Source organism: Haematobia irritans, chromosome 1 (genome assembly GCF_050003625.1).
Source record: "Haematobia irritans isolate KBUSLIRL chromosome 1, ASM5000362v1, whole genome shotgun sequence".
Taxonomy (NCBI): domain Eukaryota; kingdom Metazoa; phylum Arthropoda; class Insecta; order Diptera; family Muscidae; genus Haematobia; species Haematobia irritans.
The window spans coordinates 197023274-197045427 of NC_134397.1; positions in this window are offsets into that span (position 1 = coordinate 197023274).

Here is a 22154-nt window from a genome sequence, read left to right on the forward strand (position 1 = left end):
ATTTGTAGTTCTATTGTGGGGGGGGGGGTACCGTAAATGGACCGATATAAATTATCGTATTTACTTATGTGTTTAAAAAAGATCTTAATTTCACATTTGATGCCAATTGAACTCTATATTTCAAATTTAAGGCAATTTCGGTCCTATGTTTAATAAATAAAATAATGATATAAATACACATCATAATATGAGCAGATACCAAAAGTTTTCAGTATATGTATTTAAAGAAAATTCAAAGTCGGACGGGGCTCATTGTATTATACCCTTCAACACATTGTGGACCAAAATTATTGATACCGTCTCAAATCCTTTAAATTTGTTTTGAGCTATATAAAGGTTTCTATTCCCATATGCATGAATTTGAACCTGAACCGATTTAGACAAAATTATATACATTTCCACAAAATTTATGTACTTAAAATTTAAATTTAACGTTGTGGAACGAAACACAATTTTATTAAAAAACAAAATAAGCAAAGCCTGAAGTCGGTCTCTGCACACCTTTGTATTTAGATCTACATTCCGATAAAATCACCAATTTTTCAAATTGTGAGCAAATTTGCTATAGAAATAAAATTTTGGGAAAATATTTTATAGAAATAAAATTTTGAGAACATTTTTTATAGAAATAACATTTTGACCAAAATATCTATAGAAATAAAATTTTGGCAAAATTTTCTATAGAAATAAATTTTTGTCAAAATTTTCTATAGAAATAAATTTTTTAAAAAATTATCAATAGAAATAAAATTTTGCAAAATTTTCCAACGAAATAAAATTTTGGCAAAATTTTCTATAAACATAAAACTTTTAGAAAATTTTCTATGTTGTTGTTTTTTTGATTTCAGCTTAAAACGATGCATTGACTAAACTACAAGTGTAGCTTAACCAACAGAGGAAAGAAATATATTTGACAAACATTCTTTTCCTCAGTTGGTTAAGCTACCCTTGTAGTTTAGTCAATGCATGGTTTTAAGCTGAAATCAAAAAAACAACAACAATGATTAAAGAACAAAACCAACAATAACAAAACAAAACGAAATTTTTAACAAATTTTCTATAGCAATACAATTTTGAAAAAATTTTCTGCCAATATTCGACATATAACATATATATAGGTAACATATATGGTCTTAAAATAAAATTAAAACAAGTATATACGGCCGTAAGTTCGGCCAGGCCGAATCTTATGTACCCTCCACCATGGATTGCGTAGAAACTTCTACGAAATACTGTCATCAACAATCGAATTAATTGTGGTTGTGCTATCTTAAAATTTCTTAACATCGTTTTCTAAATTGTGAGTTTATATTAACACCACGTACCAAATTTCAACTGAATCAGATGAATTGTGATCTTCAACGAGGCTCCGGAGGTCAAATCTGGTGATCGGTTTATATGGGGGCTATATAATTAAAGGGTGATACGGTCAAAATTTGGTCAAGGGAAAACGGTGAAATCGTTTATTTAAAAAATCAAATTAAATTTCTTTTTCAAGTTCAATTAGTATAAAATTCAGGAAAAATATTCATTTAGGCTTTCGCTTTTCCAAATCCGAATTGCCGGGCCTCGCGCTTGACACCTGCCATCAGATTTTGTACAGTCCACCTTCTTCGCCGCAGAAAGCCAGTTTGCCTTGAACTGCTGCTCGTCCTTAGCAGTTTTTTTGGTCTTCTTTAGGTTCCGCTTAACAATAGCCCAGTACTTCTCAATTGGGCGGAGCTCTGGCGTGTTGGGAGGGTTCTTGTCCTTGGGAACCACCTGCACGTTGTTGGCGGCGTACCACTCCATGGCCTTTTTACCATAATGGCAAGATGCCAAATCCGGCCAAAACAGTACGGAACAACCGTGTTTCTTCAGGAAAGGCAGCAGACATTTATTCAAACACTCTTTCACGTAAATTTCTTGGTTGACAGTCCCGGAAGCTATGAAAATGCTACTTTTCAAGCCACAGGTACAGATGGCTTGCCAAACCAGATATTTCTTTGCGAACTTTGACAGTTTTATGTGCTTGAAAATATCTGCTACCTTTCCCCTTCCTTTTGCCGTATAAAACTCCTGTCGCGGAAGCTGCTTGTAGTCGGCTTTGACGTAGGTTTCGTCATCCATTACCACGCAGTCAAACTTCGTCAGCATCGTCGTGAACAGCCTCCGGGATCGCGCTTTGGCCGTCGTATTTTGTTTATCATCGCGATTTGGACTCACTACCTTCTTGTAAGTCGATAGTCCGGCTCGTTTTTTGGCTCGATGCACGGTTGTAGACGATACACCCAGCTTATTTACGGCATCTCGGAGAGAGAGGTTAGGGTTTCGCTTGAAACTACCGGCAACTCTCTTTGTCGTCTCACGGGTTCCGGTTTTCGACTTCCCCCGCTCCAGACTTCCTGGCTGTCGACAAACGTTCCCCAAACACTTTAATTACATTTGTAACGGTTGATTTGGCAACTTTTAGCGATTTTGCCAGCTTTGCGTGCGAGTAGCTCGGATTTTCGCGATGCGCGAACAAAATTTTGATACGCTGCTCTTCTTGCTTGGACGGCATTTTGACAACTGAAGATTGAATTCCAAAATCAAAATAGGAGCAACATTCTACACACACACACCTTCAAAATGAGGGGTGTTTAGGTTTTTTAAATGCAAAATTGAAAGAAATACGTCAAGTTTATATTGACCAAATTTTGACCGTATCACCCTTTATAAAAATAAAAAAGAAAATCGGGCGATATATATATGTATGGGAGCTATAGCTAAATCTGAACCAATTTCGATGGTGTTTTGCTCTTATTGTTAGCACTATAAAAAATTAGAGTAAGCCATTTGAGTAAGACCGGTTGATAAATAAGAGTTTTATGACCGAATTTGGCAAAATTGGGTGATACATATATATGAGAGCTATATCTAAATCTAAACCGATTGCGATGGAATTTTACAGACTTGAAGGGTGATGAAAAAGATTACTTTTTGCAAAATTTTACGACGATGGGTTAGTAAAAAAAAGTTCAAAGTGATCTCATTTGTCGAAATCGGGCGATACATGTATAAAGGAGCTATATCTAAATTTGATCTGATTTCTTCCTTGTGCTCTTCGTCCTTGTGCCCAAAAAACAGCTTGTACCAAATGTCATCAAAATCGGTTAATAATTGCGATCGGAATCCTGTGAACACCAAATGCATGGACATACGGAAGGACGGACACCAAGCGTTAGATCGACTCAGGAGGTGATTCTGAGTCGATCGGTATATATTTTATGGGGTCTAAAATCAATATTTCTGGTAGGAACATTTTTTGGCAGATCAAAGTTTAGGGTATAAATAGCGATGTTTTAAATGCAACAAATTGATTTCATAGAATTCGGTCAAAATTTTAAAATGTAAGAATTTTTTTCTGGTTGTATCTTAAAAGATACAGTGCGCCTTTAAAGATTATATGTATTCTTACTTAAATTTTTCACTTCTTTGCCCTTTTCTTAGGACTTTGTTAAAAAAAAAAAAAATTAATGTGTTTCGTAGTCGGCCACCGATATATTGTTAATGGTAACCCATTGTTTAAAAACTATTTACTATTGGTTATCCAAAAGGAATCACATGCGGTTACCGAGTTTTTGTTGTGCTATTATATATTGAATATGAAAAATAATTAATTTCATTTATGCCTATAAGCAATAATAATATTACAGATGGCTTTTATTTAATTTATTTTATTTTTCCAACATGTTTTTAAATATATGCGGAAATTATATGCGTATAGGAAATTGTGGAACTAAATCTATCATATTATCACTGAAAATCTCTAGTTTTAATGTTCGATAATAGCACATTTCAATAGCAATGGAAATGTGTAATTTTGGTGACCGAAAACAACCATCAATAATGCTTTGAAATTTCATTTGTGCATTCCATTTTATCTCCAAATAAATTTAGATGGTAATTTACAATGTGATAATCGAAAATCATAGTCATAAAAATGAGTGCTCAATATATTATAACCATAATTAAATCTAAGCGCCAACACCGTAACAATGTTACAAATTCCAATTCCACTATAATTGTGAATTGAGAAATACAATCATATTTTGGATACAGCAGAAACTAGCATATGAATACCGATATGCAGACATTCTATTGGATTATCAAGAGAATTCATAGAAAATTGCATAGAAGTTTTTAGACAGACCAATATTAAGAAATAATTGCAACAAGCAGCTGACAATTGTAATTATTTGGAATTTTTGGACGATTTAAATATGGGTTAGGCAATCGTAAAAAATTAAATTAACAAAAAATACGTATACCATATATATGTAAGTATATATATATATATATATATATATATATATATATATATATATATATATATATATATATATATATATATATATATATATATATATATATATATATATATATATATATATATATATATATATATATATATATATATATATATATATATATATATATATATATATATATATATATATATATATATATATATATATATATATATATATATATATATATATATATATATATATATATATATATATATATATATATATATATATATATATATATATATATATATATATATATATATATATATATATATAAGGGTGGTTAAAATTTCAAGGGCCGATGTTGATTTTGAATAAAACACAAACTATTTAGGAAATTATTGTAATTTTATTTTATTATGATATATTGGTATTACACAATTATGTATGGAACAAAATATCGGCCAAATGGGCGCCGCAACCTCGGAGGCACACCTTCATCCGATGGTCCAAATTTTCGATGACGCTGAGGCATAATGGAGGTTCTATGCCGTTAATGTGCCGAATTATCTCATCCTTTAGCTCTTGAATTGTTGCTGGCTTATGGACGTACACCTTTTCTTTCAAATAACCCCAAAGAAAACAAGTATATACGGCCGCAAATTCGGCCAGGCCGAATCTTATATACCCTCGACCATGGATTGCGTAGAAACTTCTACGAAAGACTGTCATCCACAATCGAATTACTTGGGTTGTGGTATCTTAAAACTTCTTAGCATCGTTTTCTAAATTGTGAGTTGTTCCATACGTGGTATATATTAGACAAAAAAGTTATGTATAGGTAAGTCTACAAATAATTACGAATCGACATGGACTTTTGCACGGTACGTAGAGAGCCAGAATTGAAATATGGGGGTCGCTTATATCGGGGTTATATAGAATTATGAAATTGATATGGACCAATTTTTGTGTGATTGGAAATCGATTTTTTGTGATTGGAGATCGATTTATCTGAGGGCTATGTATAACTATAGACCGATATGGACCTTGTTAGGAATGGTTGTTAACGGCCATATACTAGCACACTGTACCAAATTTCAACTGACTCGGATAAAATTTGCTCCTCCAAGAGGCTCCAAAACCAACTCTCGGGATCGGTTTATATGGGGGCTATATATGATTATGGACTGATATGGACCACTTTTGGCATGGTTGTTAAACATCATATACTACTACCACGTACCAAATTTCAACAAGATCGAATGAATTTTGATCTTCCAAGAGGCTCCGGAGGTCAAATCTGGTGATCGGTTTATATGGGGTCTATATATAATTATGGACAGATGTGGAATTATGGACAGATGTGGAGATGTGCGGATGAAATTTTCTTAGAGCAATCGCAAGCCAAATAGGGGGTCCGTTTATATGGGGGCTATACGTAAAAGTGGACCGATATGGCCCATTTTCAATACCATTCGACCTACATCAATAACAACTACTTGTGCCAAGTTTAAAGTCGATAGCTTGTTTCGTTCGGAAGTTAGCGTGATTTCAACAGACGGACATGCTCAGATCGACTCAGAATTTCACCACGATCCAGAATATATATATATATATACTTTATGGGGTCTTAGAGCAATATTTCGATGTGTTACAAACGGAATGACAAAGTTAATATACCCCCATCCTATGGTGGAGGGTATAAAAATCGCCATTACGTGAGATAACACGGCCATTGAATTTGTTGCGCAAAAGAGCCATTGTTTCGTTAACTGTGTGGCAAGTGGCACCATCCTGCTGAAACCACATATCGTCCACATCCATATCTTCCAATTCGGGCCATAAAAAGTTCTTTATCATCTCACGATAGCGAACACCATTCACAGTAACTACCTGACCGGCCTCATTTTGGAAAAAATACGGCCCGATGATGCCGCCAGCCCATAAACCGCACCAAACAGTCACTCTTTGTGGGTGCATTGGTTTTTCGACAATCACTCTTGGATTCTCATTCGCCCAAATGCGGCAATTCTGTTTATTGGCGAATCCACTGAGGTGAAAATGTGCCTCATCACTGAAGATGATTTTCATCGAAAATTGATCATCCACTATTGCCATTTCTTGGAACCACGTTGTTGGATTGTGGATCTCTCCATGGTTCAAATTGAGTAAGTCTGAAATAGAGAAATGTTAAATAAAATTCGGAAAAACTTGGCGTTTAGGTGTGGTTCACATTGAACATCGGCCCTTACAATTTAACCACCCTTTATATATTCTAAAGGTTGGCTATTAAGCCAAACGATTCAAAACTGGTAGTTGACTTGATCGACATTGCTATGACTATCGGCACTGAACTATTAAACAATACTCAATGATGTCCTTTATATCTGAAAAATATAACCTGTACGTGACAATATTTTGGAATCTGCCTATAGACCCGCGGACCACATAGAGCCTTAAAATTGAAAAACAACTCGCACTGAAGAGATTATTTTCGTGAGTCAGACTCAAACGTGGCATGGATTTGTGATCGAACCATCTCTTGATTCAAACGTGACCCGCAACTCACGTCATGTCCATGTAGGCTGTGGATTTGTTGGCAGGATCAATAATTTATCTAAGCAAAATAACCGTGCCAAAATGACTACGATTGGTATATTCTCTGAAGCCTTTATAATTATCTTTCGTCTGAAGCTTTGAAGCAACTCAATGAAATGGTGGGTGGCCAGTTTACATCATTTAACACTCAAGGCGATGCCCCTAAAATATATGGCGGGCTGATGCAGTTGCCCATACTTCTTATGGGCATGTCCTCGTGCAGAATGTCCTCTGTTCCTTGATTAGGACAGAATTCCAAACTCATAGTGGACATTATAGGGAGCCACCTTGGTGCAATGGTTAGCGTAACATGGTTGCTACTCATTCCAAACATAATCTACCAAAATTAAAAAAACAAATTGACCAACAAACTATCAAATTAACAATAGATTTTATTTTGAAGTTTTTGATCAAATTTTTGTAGTTAGTATGAAAAACTATTCTTTTTTCGAATAAAAAGTTTTATTATTTTTTTATACATAATTATGTTATATATTATGATCTCAGCTATTAGCAAAATTTTTTTGAATTGTAAATGTGTCGAAGTTTTAAATGTTTTTGTTCTGACGCGCTAAAGTTACTACCTCTACAAAAAGGAGAACTTCCCAGCAAAAAAATTTGGAAGTTCTTCTAAAAGGCACAACTTTAGAAGCACTTCCAAAAATGTTCTCCCAAAGATGTTCTTTATTTTAACTGCAGAGGAAACTCCTTTGAGATTTTTTATAACTCGCTTTTTTCATATGCTAAAAAAATGCTAAATCCGTTCTAGAAAACTTGCTTGTTTGTGATAATATTTGATGTCAAACGTCAGAGAAGCATTAGAATTCATTCAAAATCATAAAAAATTTTAAAAATTATTTATTTATCAAAATATCACAAAAATTCTTAATCACACCTTAAGAAGTGATGCAAATTCAGTGCAACGACTTTTGAAATGGTGGACATCCGTCCTATGACAAGCCAGTGTTAAATTCATTGCTTCTGCGCATCCACTTCTGGATCCAAAAAGAACATTTTCATTACTTTTTTGGCGACGCTTTTTTTGCTGGATTGCAATGGATTTAACACAAAAATTACAATTGTTCTATAGAACATTTTTACAAAATATATTTATATAAAAAAATTTCACAAAATTCTATTTCTATAGAAAATTTTAAAAAAAAAATTTGTTTCTATAACAATTTTTCACAAAATTTTATTTCTATTGAAATTTTTTTTTTTTTCTGTAGAAAATGTTTACAAAATTTTATTTCTTAGAAAATTTTGTCAAAATTTTATTTCTGTAAAAAATTTTGTAAATTTTTTTTTTCTACAGAAAATTTTGTAAAAATTTTATTTCTAAAAAATTTTTTGTCAAAATATTGTTTATATAGAAAGTTTTCTCAAAATTTTACTTCTATAGAAAATTTTGCAAAAGTTTTATTTCTAAAAAAAATTTTGTCAAAATATTATTTATATCTAATTATACAATTATTTTTCGAGCTTTATGGACAGATATAGATTAAGGAACATGGTTAATAGAGCCATTGAAAAGAAAACTCCAGATACAAATCTATACACGCCTGGACTGTACATGAAAAGATGATGTACAGTGGGAGAAAAGATGATTCAATTAAAATAAGGAGTTAGCATAAAGGGCCCAAAATTGAGTTATCTCTCCCAGCCAGATCTATACTAAAGGCTGTGGAAAGGTTCATTCGCCCGAACCGAAACAGGTACAGTCCAGGCGTGTATAGATTTGTATCTGGCGTTTTCTTTTCAATGGCTCTATTAACCATGTTCCTTAATCTATATCTGTCCATCGAAAAATAATTGTATAATTAGATATAATGCATTTGGACGTCAATTGCCTGTTTCGGTATCAGGCTAACATGAAACATAAAAAATATTATTTATATAGAAAATGTTATCAAAATTTTATTTCTATTATTTTATTATACATAATGATATTATATGTTATATTATGATCTCTGCTTTTAGCGATAATTTTTTGTTAGAATTTTATTTCTATAAATAATTTTATCTAAATTTTATTTCTATAGAAAATTTTGTCAAAATTTTATTTCTATAGAAAATTTTGTCAAAATTTTATTCCTTTAGAAAATTTTGTCAAAATTTTATTTCTATAGAAAATTTTCACAAAATCTCTGCTTTTAGCGATAATTTTTTGTTAGAATTTTATTTCTATAAATAATTTTATCTAAATTTTATTTCTATAGAAAATTTTAAAAAAATTTTGTTTCTATAAAAATTTTTCACAAAATTTTATTTCTATAGAATATTTTCACAAAATTTTATTAACTCGTTTTGTTTTGTTATTGTTAGTTTTGTTCTTTAAGCATTGTTGTTGTTTTTTATTGCAGTTTAAAATCATACATTGACTATACTACAAGTGTAGCTTAACCAACAGAGGACAAAAAATGTTTGTCAAATTTATTTGGGCAAAGCCCTATAGACTGCAAGATGGTTGGATGGACGCAGTTGGCTGGGCTGAACTCAAATCGATGATTTGACAGTGGCATAGGAAAAGAGATATGTTTGTTTCGAATTTATTTCGGCATAAGCCGGCTATCATACAAAACCTTTTTTCGGAAGGTTCAAGTGTGGTTCATTGTTGGGTTTAATGAACTGCCTGAATTTATTCTGATAATTGGTTGATAGTTTTGCTGCAAGTAAAGGATGCTGATGAGGAATGTGGTAATTCCGAAACGTGCGTCCATCCAACCATCTTGCATCCAACCAGTTGCAAATTTGACAAACATTATTTCCCTCTGTTGGTTAAGCTACACTTGTAGTTTAGTCAATGTATGGTTTTAAGCTGCAATAAAAAAACAACAAAATTTTATTTATATAGAAAATTTTTACAAAATTTTTGTTTTTATAGAAAATGTTCACAAAATTTTATTTCTATAGAAAATTTTGTCAAAATTTTATTTTTATATAAAATTTTATAAAATTTTATTTTTGTAGAAAATTTTTTCAAAATTTTAGATCTGTAGAAAATTTTCTCAAAATTTTACTTCTATAGAAAATTTTGTCAAAGTTTTATTTCTGAAAAAAATTTTGTCAAAATTTTATTTCTATAGAAAATTTTGTCAAAATTTTATTTCTATACAACATTTTGTCAAATTTTATTTCTATATCACATTTTATCAAAGCTTTATTTCTATAGAAGGTGTTGCCAAAAAAAAATTATTTCTATAGAAAATTTTGTCGAAATTTTATCTCTACAGAAATTTTTTGAACATTTTATCACTATAGATTTTATTTCTATAGCAAATTTTATGTCAATTATTTTATTATACATTATAATATTATATATTATGATCTCTGCTTTTAGCGATAATTTTTTGTTAAAATTTTATTTCTATAAATAATTTTATCTAAATTTTATTTCTATAGAAAATTTTGCCAAAATTTAATTTCTACAGAAAATTTTGTCAAAATTATATTGCTATAAAAACTTGTTGAAAATTTTATTTCAATAGAAGATTTTGTTAAAATTTTATTTCTATAGAAAATGTTGTTAAAGTTTTATTTCATTAGAAAATTCTGTCAAAATTGTATTTCTATAATTCAGGAAGTACCACAATTAGTTATCGAAATAAAAGAGTCCGGGGTTTTGCTCTATCCCGGGGCGGACCAAACGCAAACAGTAAAGATACCCCGCGATGAACCTATGCTTATATAGAAAATGAAGGACATTGAGTGTAGATATAGATAAAGGTAAAGGGGAACTCAGAATCATGTAGTATTGCAGGAATATTTAAAGGGTGATACAGTCAAAATTTGGTCAAGGTAAAACGCGTGTAAATTGGTGAAATCGTTTATTTAAAAAATCAAATTAAATTTCTTTTTCAAGTTCAATTAGTATAAAATTCAGGAAAAATATTCAGTTATGCTTTCGCTTTTCCAAATCCGAATTGCCGGGCCTCACGCTTGACACCTGCCATCAGATTTTGTACAGTCCACCTACTTCCCCGCAGAAAGCCAGTTTGCCTTAAACTGCTGCTCGTCCTTAGCAGTTTTTTGGTCTTCTTTGGGTTCCGCTTGACAATAGCCCAGTATTTCTCAATTTGGCGGAGCTCTGGCGTGTTGGGAGGGTTCTTGTCCTTGGGAACCACCTGCACGTTGTTGGCGGCGTACCACTCCATGGCCTTTTTTCTGTAATGGCAAGATGCCAAATCCGGCCAAAACAGTACGGAACAACCGTGTTTCTTCAGGAAAGGCAGCAGACGTTTATTCAAACACTTTTTCACGTAAATTTCTTGGTTGACAGTCCCGGAAGCTATGAAAATGCTGCTTTTCAAACCACAGGTACAGATGGCTTGCCAAACCAGATATTTCTTTGCGAACTTTGACAGTTTTATGTGCTTGAAAATATCTGCTACCTTTCCCCTTCCTTTTGCCGTATAAAACTCCTGTCCCGGAAGCTACTTGTAGTCGGCTTTGACGTAGGTTTCGTCGTCCATTACCACGCAGTCAAACTTCGTCAGCATCGTCGTGTACAGCCTCCGGGATCGCGCTTTGGCCGTCGTATTTTGTTTATGAACGCGATTTGGAGTCACTACCTTCTTGTAAGTCGATAGTCCGGCTCGTTTTTTGGCTCGATACATGGTTGTAGACGATACACCCAGCTTATTTGCGGCATCTCGGAGAGAGAGGTTAGGGTTTCGCTTGAAACTACCGGCAACTCTCTTTGTCGTCTCAGCGGCTTCCGGTTTTCGATTTCCCCCCGATCCAGACTTCCTGGCTGTCGACAAACGTTCCCCAAAGACTTTAATTACATTTGTAACGGTTGATTTGGCAACTTTTAGCGATTTTGCCAGTTTTGCGTGCGAGTAGCTCGGATTTTCGCGATGCGCGAGCAAAATTTTGATACGCTACTCTTCTTGCTTGGACGGCATTTTGACAACTAAAGAGTGAATTCCAAAATCAAAATAGGAGCAACATTCTACACACACACACACTTTCAAAATGAGGGGTGTTTTTTAAATGCAAAATTGAAAGAAATACGTCAAGTTTATATTGACCAAATTTTGACCGTATCACCCTTTATCCCACGGAAAATTCATTATTTTTTCTTTTAAACCATTATGCTATCAATAATAAATATATTTATAATTTAAAATCGCATTGAGCTTAAAGCAATTATAATATTATACTTTTCACATTTATCTCCATTATATTATATAGCTCTTATTACCTTACTAAAACTTTAAATTATCGATTATCAAAAAATACAATCAACCTCGCCTACATATTGGCATTGCCATAATACGCTCAAATAACTATATCCCAATATCCACTTGATGACCCACTTTAGCATAAGACTTCACATTTACAGTGTTAAGAATACAAATTCCTACAAATAGATAATTATTTTCAGCGCTATATATAACACAGTTAACGTAATTATTAAATAAATTCATTCGACCTTGTAGTTTTGGTTTTTCCGATTTAGAGAATTGAGGTTTTTGTTATTGTTAGAATTGAGAGGCAAAGGAATTTCAAATTTTTGAAAGTTTCTTCTATGGCATTTACGCTTTCGATTTTTATTTCAATTCCTAAACATTTGTGCCCCTCAATTTCCCTCAATTGTGTTTTTTTTTTTTGTGGTACGATTGCCAGTTAACGCCATTGCCATTACGGAACACTCTAAATGCAATTTATTAAATCAAGTATTTTCTTTAGCATTCTTTAGTGTTTCTCAATTTTGTTTTTTTTTTTTTCTTTGCAAAAAGTGAGGGCAACAGTATTGTCATGAATCCGGCGGTACATATTTATTTTGTTACATTGGTTAATTTTTTACAAACAAAAAAAAATTATTGTCTTGGCCTCGCCACTACCACCACTTCTTTGGCGTCTGATACAATTCTCGTTGTGCCATTGCAACATAACTCTCTCAATTTTTGTTTATAAATTTTGGGCGTTTGCCAGTTTCATTGGAAGTGCGGTGTAAATCGGTATCGGCATCACCAACCAACGCCACCACCAGTAACCCGTCAACTGCCATCAACCACCAAAATTTTCAACAATAAACTGAGGCATTGAACCGACTAAAAAAGCACTAAACTTTAGATACCTTTTGGTACACTTCAAAAATGAAAATGTTGTGAAAGTGTCTTGAATTCAAAATTTGAATTTGACTTAGAATACTTCTAGGTTAGGTTTACTTGTAGAGGATGGCACCAATTCTTGAATCGAATTGAAGTCCACTTGGGGCACTACACGCAAAGAAAAAAAACATTTGGAAAACGTGTACCGAAAACGTTTTTCTTTTGTTAGAGTTTTTTGAATTGCTTCGAAAATTTTAAACTTTTATCACCAAAAAAAATCGTTTGTTACAAAATTTTTATTTTTTCAATAAAAAAAGTTATTTTTGAAACAACAACACAGTCCATTTCCTTTATATCAAACACTGTTCTTTTCTGACTTTAGGTCTTTAATAAGATACATTTTACAGTTCAAAATTTAATATACTACAATGTAATGTTGAACATTTTTTCGGAATCTTCCGAACATATCTGGAATATATGTAAAAAAACAAAAAAAAAAAAATCTTTGGTCGATGCAGGGATCGAACCCACGACCCTTGGCTGCTAGTCGAACGTAGCAACCACTGGTCCACGGTGCCAAACTAAATGTTTGTTTCTGTTAAATAAACTTTGTTTATTCGCTTCGTGGGCGCCGCAAGCTACGCTATATAAATGTAACTTATATGGATATTTATCTATTGATGACCATAACAGGTACATAGCTCAGTGGTTAGTGTGTTGGCGTATAAAGTGCATGGTGCGCGGTTGGATTCTCCATCCAGGTGAAAGGTAAAACAATTTTAAAAATTTATAAAATCGTATAATTTCTTCTACATTGTTGGTATTACAGGAAAAGGTGTTAGGAACTAAACAACCTCGTCGATGTGAGAAAGATGTGAGGGAAAATGCAATTAGCAAGAAAACAATGTTTTTTTTTTTTTTTGAGTTAGTCTTTATGAAATTGTTTTTACATCCTGGAAAAGAATAAACGCTTATCACAAAAAGTATATAGTTTTCTTCCAAATTCACTTCCTTACAGCGAAAAGCAAATGAGAAACAAACTTTGTTTGTCTAAAATTTCGTTTGGGAGGAAAGAATTATTTTTTTGCGTGTATAGGTCCATTGTGACTTCTCGAGGTAATGATCTCAGCTTCTTTTTCGTATGGTGGTCCTCTTCAAAGTTCATCAAGACTTTCCATATATCCGCCTTCTTTAAAGTTGCTTAACACGTCCAACCAGAGGCAACTCACCTTTTTCCATTGAAATTCCGGAGCTTTGTATCCAATGATCTTTCTTCTTCTACTGAAAAATACCAGCTCTGTTTTTCACATCCACTCCACATTCTCTGGTCTGGTCGGAAATATACTGTAAAGCCTCACTCAACACGCCTGAGATCGAAATCAGGAATTTTACTTCTGATTTTCAATTAAGAGGCAAATCGGATAATAATTTCGCATAGCTCTTTATTGGCTTTGATTAGGTTCGTCCATTGTGATATCACAAGTAAAAACTTCTCTCGATTACAAGGTACCTTTTTTCTATAGACGAGTATAAGATTTTAAGCTAATATGGACCATTTTCTTTTGGATTACTGATGGATATGTACAAACCTTAAGTACGAAATAAAAAGTAATTCGTTTGTCTGAAGATGATCGTCTATTTTTTGTAAGTGTACTTCTCGTTGCACATGAACATATGGTTGCTTTGTTGCATACTGCCAAAAAAATTTAGACACCACACGAAAATATCTATCTCTGGGTGTAGATCATTTTCTTGTCATTTATAATAAAAAAAAAATATTTTTTTTTATTTCAACTTCTCTCATTTATTTGTAGCTAGTTGTTCTATAGTATTCGATGAATTTTTTTCTGGAGCTGGAATTATCGGTAGCCCCCTACATGTCACATGTTCAACATATTCATACTATTGTCTACATACCATAGATATTTTTTTGCGATTTAAATTCTTATAAATCCGTCCATCTACAATAGAGTTTTGTGGAATGTTTTTTTTCTCGTTTTTCGATTTTTCCACGACCATCAGTGTCAGTTTAAAACCATATGGTTTCATTTTGATATCTTTGTAGTAAAATCAGCAACTTAATTTTGCTTAAATTGTATTTTTAAGTTTTATTTGGTTATCAATGCAGGATAATGGTAAAGTGGTTATTGCACGGTAGAAAAAAACCATTCATTATCTGGTATGTATTGAACCCAACTTCTTTTTGCTGTCATTTCTTACCCGTTCGTCCGACAGCGGGTAAGGAATGAAAAGCATTTTATTCTTGCTGGAATTCAAGTGTGATGTTATGACATTTTTATATTTGGCTGGGAAACCACAACTAGCTATTGTTAGAGCCCTCCAGTATTTAAGTATGAATACATCTCTAGTTTCTCGTACCATTGCTCGTTACAGCGATACTGGCAGTGTTGCATCGCGTCCAAAAACGGTAAAATCCAGAAATTATCAGAAAAGTGAAGGCCAAATTTGATCGGAATTCACGCCACAGAGGGCGAAAATAAGTAAATACGGCAGCAAGTTCGGCCAGGCCGAATCTTATGTACCCTCCACCATGGATTGCGTAGAAACTTCTACGAAAGACTGTCATCGACAATCGAATTACTTGGGTTGTGGTATCTTAAAACTTCTTAACATCGCTTTCTAAATTGTGAGTTAGTCCGTACGTGGTATGTATTAGACAATACGTAGAGAGCCAGAATTGAAATATGGGGGTCGCTTATATGGGGGACTATATATAATTATGAACTTGATATGGACCAATTTTTGTGTGATTGGGGATCGATTTATCTGATGGCTATATATAACTATAGACCGATATTGACCTAGTTAGGCATGGTTGTTAACGGCCATATAATAGCACAATGTACCAAATTTCAACTGACTCGTATGAAATTTCCTACTCCAAAAGGCTCCAAAACCAAATCTCGGGATCGGTTTATATGGGGGCTATATATGATTATGGACGGATATGGACCACTTTTGGCATAGTTGTTAAATATCATATACTACACCCTCAAAAAAAATCGCTTCTTTAACATATGTTCCAAACATATTTTGCAGGAAGCACATATATTATTGGATACTACCGAAACATTAATATGTTTGTTTTATGTGAACATATTATATGTTTGGAAGCATTTTGAGCCCAAAAATATCATATGCTTGGAAGAATTTTTCCCAAAGACGATTGTGCTCATTGCCTAACATACTCGTAATTTTCACTTCCACGAAATATTTTAGTTCTTGGCACCTTTTTCTGTAATACAAATAATGTTGAAGAAATTATTCACTTTTATAATTTTTTTAAATTTTACCTTTCGCCTGCACGGAGAATCGAACCGAGGACCATTTTTTTATATTTGAAGGTGTCCGTCAAGTCCTCGTGGACTACTTATTAATAAAGAGGAACTAAACTTTACTTTTATAAATTTTACTGTGTAATTTTTCACTATTTCCTCCTTATTTCATTTTACTGACCCAACTCTAAAAAGAGTATAGTGCCTTTTCGTTATTTTTATGAAGACCCCTGATTTCTTTTATCGAACCAAGAAAAAAATTGTGCCCATAATGCCAAAATGATAAACAAAACACATGTCCACACATACATAAAATGCTGCTCTCAAGGCGAAAACATATGCTGTTTGTTTTTCAAATGTCTATTCTCTTGGTTCCGAATGTCTATTCTCTTTATTCAAATTAAATAATATTTAGACTTAAGCATATCAAATTTTTGGCCTTATCATAAAACAGTTTTCCGAAACAACATACAAGCGGTTTCACAGAAATTGTTCTCTTTTGATTCTTTCGCTGTGTTATGTTGATATCTTTCGTCAATTCTTCCGGTTTCCATCTCTATTTCTATCTCTATATTCTCTCTCTGTCGCTTTGAAAAAAATATAACAACATATGTATGTTTAGTTGAAATTTGTAAATTTATATATGTTTGCATTCACACATATAATTTTTATGAAACATTCATGCCCCAAACAAAATATATTCTAACATATTAATATAGATGTCCCAAACATTTAGTGTTAGTGTAGGAACATTACATGTTTGCACATAAATATATTGTGTTTAAAAATTGTGCCCGAAACACATTTTGTTTATATCGGAACATATGAAAAACATATTTTTCTAACAGTGTACCACTACGTACCAAATTTCAACCAGATCGGATGAATTTTGCTTCTCCAAAAGGCACCGGAGGTCAAATCTGGGGATCGGTTTATATGGGGGCTACATAAAATTATGGACTGATATGAACCAATTCCTGCATTGTTGTTGGATACCATATACTAACTTCAGGTACCAAATTTCAACCGAATTGGATGAATTTTGCTCTTCCAAGAGACTCCGGAGGTCAAATCTGGGGATCGGTTTATATAGGGCCTATATAAAATTATGGACTGATTTCGACCAATTTTTGCATGGGTGTTTGAGGCCATATACTAACACCACGTACCAAATTTCAACAGAATCAGATGAAATTTGGTCTTCGAATAAACTCCGGAGGTCAAATCTGGTTATCGGCTATATATAATTATGGACCGATGTGGACCAATTTTTGCATGGTCATTAGAGACCATATATTAACACCATGTACCAAATTTCAGCCGGATCGGATGAAATTTGCTTCTCTTAGAGGCTCCGCAAGCCAAATCAGGGGATCGGTTTATATGGGGGCTGTATATAATTATGGACCGATGTGAACCAATTTTTGCATGGTTGTTAGAGACCATATACTAACACCATGTACCAAATTTCAGCCGGATCGGTTGAAATTTGCTTCTCTTAGAGCAATTGCAAACCAAATTTGGGGGTCCGTTTATATGGGGGCTATACGTAAAAGTAGACCGATATGGACCAATTTTTGCATGGCCATTAGAGGACATATACTAACACCAAGTACCAAATTTCAGCCGGATCGGATGACATTTGCTTCTCTTAGAGGCTCCGCAAGCCAAATCGGGGGATCGGTTTATATGGGGGCTGTATATAATTATGGACCGATGTGGAACAATTTTTTCATGGTCATTAGAGATCATATACTAACACCATGTACCAAATTTCAGACGGATCGGATGAAATTTGCTTCTCTTAGAGGATTCGCAAACCAAATTTGGGGGTCCGTTTATATGGGGGCTATACGTAAAAGTGGACCGATATGGCCCATTTGCAATACCATCCGACCTACGTCAGTAAAAACTACTTGTGCAAAGTTTCAAGTCGATAGCTTGTTTCGTTCGGAAGTTAGCGTGATTTCAACAGACGGACGGACGGACGGACACGCTCAGATCGACTCAGAATTTCACCACGACCCAGAATATTTATACTTTATGGGGTCTTAGAGCAATATTTCGATGTGTTACAAACGGAATGACAAAGTTAATATACCCCCTTCCTATGGTGGAGGGTATAAAATCGGGCTTGGACTTAAGTTATTGAAGTTCCAAAAATAGCAAGAGCTCACTGATGGACAGTTAAACTGGAAAGAGTTGGACAGTTAGACAAGGAGTTGCTTCGTTTGGACCAAAGCGGTCAGTTACAAAATTTGGTTTTCTCCAATGAGAAACCATTCCAAATTGACCACTATACTACTGATAGTTTACACCTTCGATTGGCCACCAGAAATCAAGTGCCGCCATTAGTAATGGCAATTTCGGCAATTGGCCATGGACATTCCAACAAGGCTCAGCACGCGTCAACCAATAATGACTTTAAAAGAAGGTTCTTCGCTTCGTTATTAACAAAATGTTAAATGTAAAGAAAAAACGAATATTAATACCAAAAAAGATGCTAAAAAGTTCTCGCAAGAAAACGCTCCTCTTCTTTTCGGCATGAAGAAAAAACATTTTTTTGAATTTGATGTTTTTATTTTCTGCCAAGACCAGAGTAGCAATCGTTTTGTTTTTGGTTTTCTACTGTCAGAAAGTTGTATACGTTAAAAATGTCATACATCTGTATAAAACGTAAAAAAACTTAGTAAATGTCAAAAACACTTACAGGATACCTATATTTGATTTCAAACTATTTTTTTATGTCTTAAGGCATGTAAACGTTATATTGAAGAATTGAATAAATGGTTCTAAAAAACTTATACTATACAAATACCAATATTGTGAAAAACTAAGTATTTTACGGAGCTTTACGATGTTTTTTGACGTATGGTAAAATACATCGTAAATGTATACCAAATACCTTACAGTTTACGACAGACCATCTCTGGCCAAGACTATCCCCCATGTTCCGGTTTACGAATTTGCAAAACGCAAAATTTTTAACTGTTAAAAAAATGTTGAACTATTTAATATTTTGCAAAGGAATTTCTCCCATTTAATTTCCTTATCCAGAATAATGGTATGTAAAAATCTCGTGTCGTATATTATTGTGATTCGGAAACTATCGATTGAGGAAAATTTTGCGTATTGCGAATTCGTAAACCAGCTTGAACGAAACAAACTCCAATCCACACATGCAAAGGACTTATTCATAACATACCTCAAACCGTTAGACTTCATTATGTATCTCCTAAATCATTTCTCTTAATTCCCAACAAAAATTCGAAATTTCAAATATTTTTAACCCCAAGTGTTTCAGGAAAAATATCATTCATTGGTTCATTAGCGGTCAAATTTACTATGATATAAAACTTGAGATTTCTACCAACAATCACATGTAAAAATTCCAATGACACTTCAACACATTTTTGAAATCAAATTTTAATTTTGAATTTTAGGTTTCGACTAAGAAACTTAAAAGGACTTGTATAATAAATTATGGAAAATTAAATTAAGAATTGTTTCTCGTGACGTAAATGTATTTTTGGTGTAATTTCTTGCTTCTTTGGCTCGGAATCCAAACGCAATTACATGAAACAAGGTCTTTGGAACTTTGTACCCTTTTTTACAGTACAACATTTAAAAATTAAGTATTTATTAAATTAATAATTTAATATACTATACCAGCAAAAAAATTAGAAGTTCTTCCAAAGGCACGACTTTAAAAGCACTTCCAAAGCACTGTCCTCCCAACGAAGTTCTTTATTTTAGCTGCACATGAAGTTCATTTGGGTCAATTTTTTTAACTCGTTTTTTTTCATATATTTAAAAAAAAATAATTTTTTGTTTCAAATAGGTTAAAAAAATATTAAGAATTGATAAAATGTTAAATATTATTTAAATTTTGCCGACAAAAATGCCAACTCGATTCTAGAAAAATTGCGAGTTATGTAAAATATTTGATGTCAAATGTTCCTCACATCCATAAAAATGCATTAAAACTCATATTTTTTATACCCTCCACCATAGGATGGAGGTATATTAACTTTGTCATTCCGTAACACATCGAAATATTGCTGTAAGACCCCATAAAGTATATATATTCTGGGTCGTGGTGAAATTCTGAGTCAATCTGAGCATGTCCGTCCGTCCGTCTGTTGAAATCACGCTAACTTCCGAACGAAACTTGGCACAAGTAGTTGTTATTGATGTAGGTCGGATGGTATTGCAAATGGGTCATATCGATCTACGTACGTACGTATAGCCCCCATATAAACGAACCCCCAAATTTGGCTTGCGATTCCTCTAAGAGAAACAAATTTCATCCGATCCGGCTGAAATTTGGTACATAGTGTTAGTATATGGTCTCTAACAACCGTTCAAAAATTGGTCCACATCGGTCCATAATTACATATAGTCCCCATATAAACCGATCCCCAGATTTGGTTTACGGAGACTCTAAGAGAAGCAAATTTCATCCGATCCGGCTGAAATTTGGTACATGGTGTTAGTACACCCAGAAAAAATGGGCTCTAATGCCAACTGAACTTTATTTTAGTTCATGAAGATTAGTGGATTTTTGTTAAATTTTGCACAATATGAGTAAATGTTCCTTATTTGAATAATTGTTTGCTAACTTTAATAACGTGAACTAAAAATAAGAAAAAAGTTGTATACAAATATAGTGCACAATTTTACTAAAAAATAAAATAGTTCATATTTTCCTAAAATGGCAGAAGTTTGCTTAAATTGAGTTCATAAGTCTCTCAAATGAGAACATTTTACTAAAATTGTACCTGTCTCGAACTTCGTACAGCGCTAAAGACATTTTAACAATTTTTAAATCCAATTTTTTTTTTCCAACATATGAAACTTTCGTAAACAACAGAAAAAAATTAATTATTTTTATAAAATTTTCTTCAATTTGACCAAAGGTATTAACTTATTTGTAACACGTTGCAATTAGAAAACTATTTCAGTTACATTTTTCCTACATTTTCTTACACGGTGGGGTCACTTTTTTTTTGGTGTATATGGTTTCTAATGACAATGCAAAAATTGGTCCACATCGGTCCAAAATTATATACAGCCCCCATTTAAACCGATCCTCCAAAACCAAGAGGTTCCAAAACCTCTTGGAGGAGCAAATTTCATCCGAGTCAGTTGAAATTTAGTACATTGTGCTTGTATATGGCCGTTAACAACCATGCCTAACTAGGTTCATATCGGTCTATAGTTACTTATAGCCCTCAGATAAATCGATACCCAATCACATAAAAATTGGTCCATATCAAGTTCATAATTCTATATAGCCCCCATATAAGCGACCCCTATATTTCAATTCTGGCTCTCTTTCTGGCTCCCTATATTTCAATTCTGGCTCTTAATTCACATCCAAAACACTGAATTCGTATCACACCTTAAGAAGCGATGCAAATTCAGTGCAACGGCTGTTAAAATGGTGGACATCCGTCCTATGACAAGCCCATGTTAAATTCGTGTCTTCTGCGCCAATTTTGTACCACTTCCGGATCCAAAAAGAACATTTTTACTACTTTTTGCTGGGATATTATAACCGCGCACATTACAATTCTTTTATTTTTTTTTTTTGGCTGACTCAGAACAATAGCCATATCAAGCAAATTTCGTGTCAGCTACCCTGTAAATATGGTTACGATGATCGATATCAGTACACTGTAGGATACAATTCCTACATGAACCGATCTTTCTAAAAAGATTTTATTATTAACTATTAAAAATTGTTCTTTGTATTTCAATCCCTGAAGGAGGAAACATAGACATCAACCTTGTCGCTCTAAGCTGCGTTCTCAATTGCATCTAAATCTGACTAATATTTTGGGTATGTCAAAATGCTTATGTAGCACAATTTAAATGCGCTTTCATATGAGTCATAAGCTCTATAAAAATATAATAAATCAAAA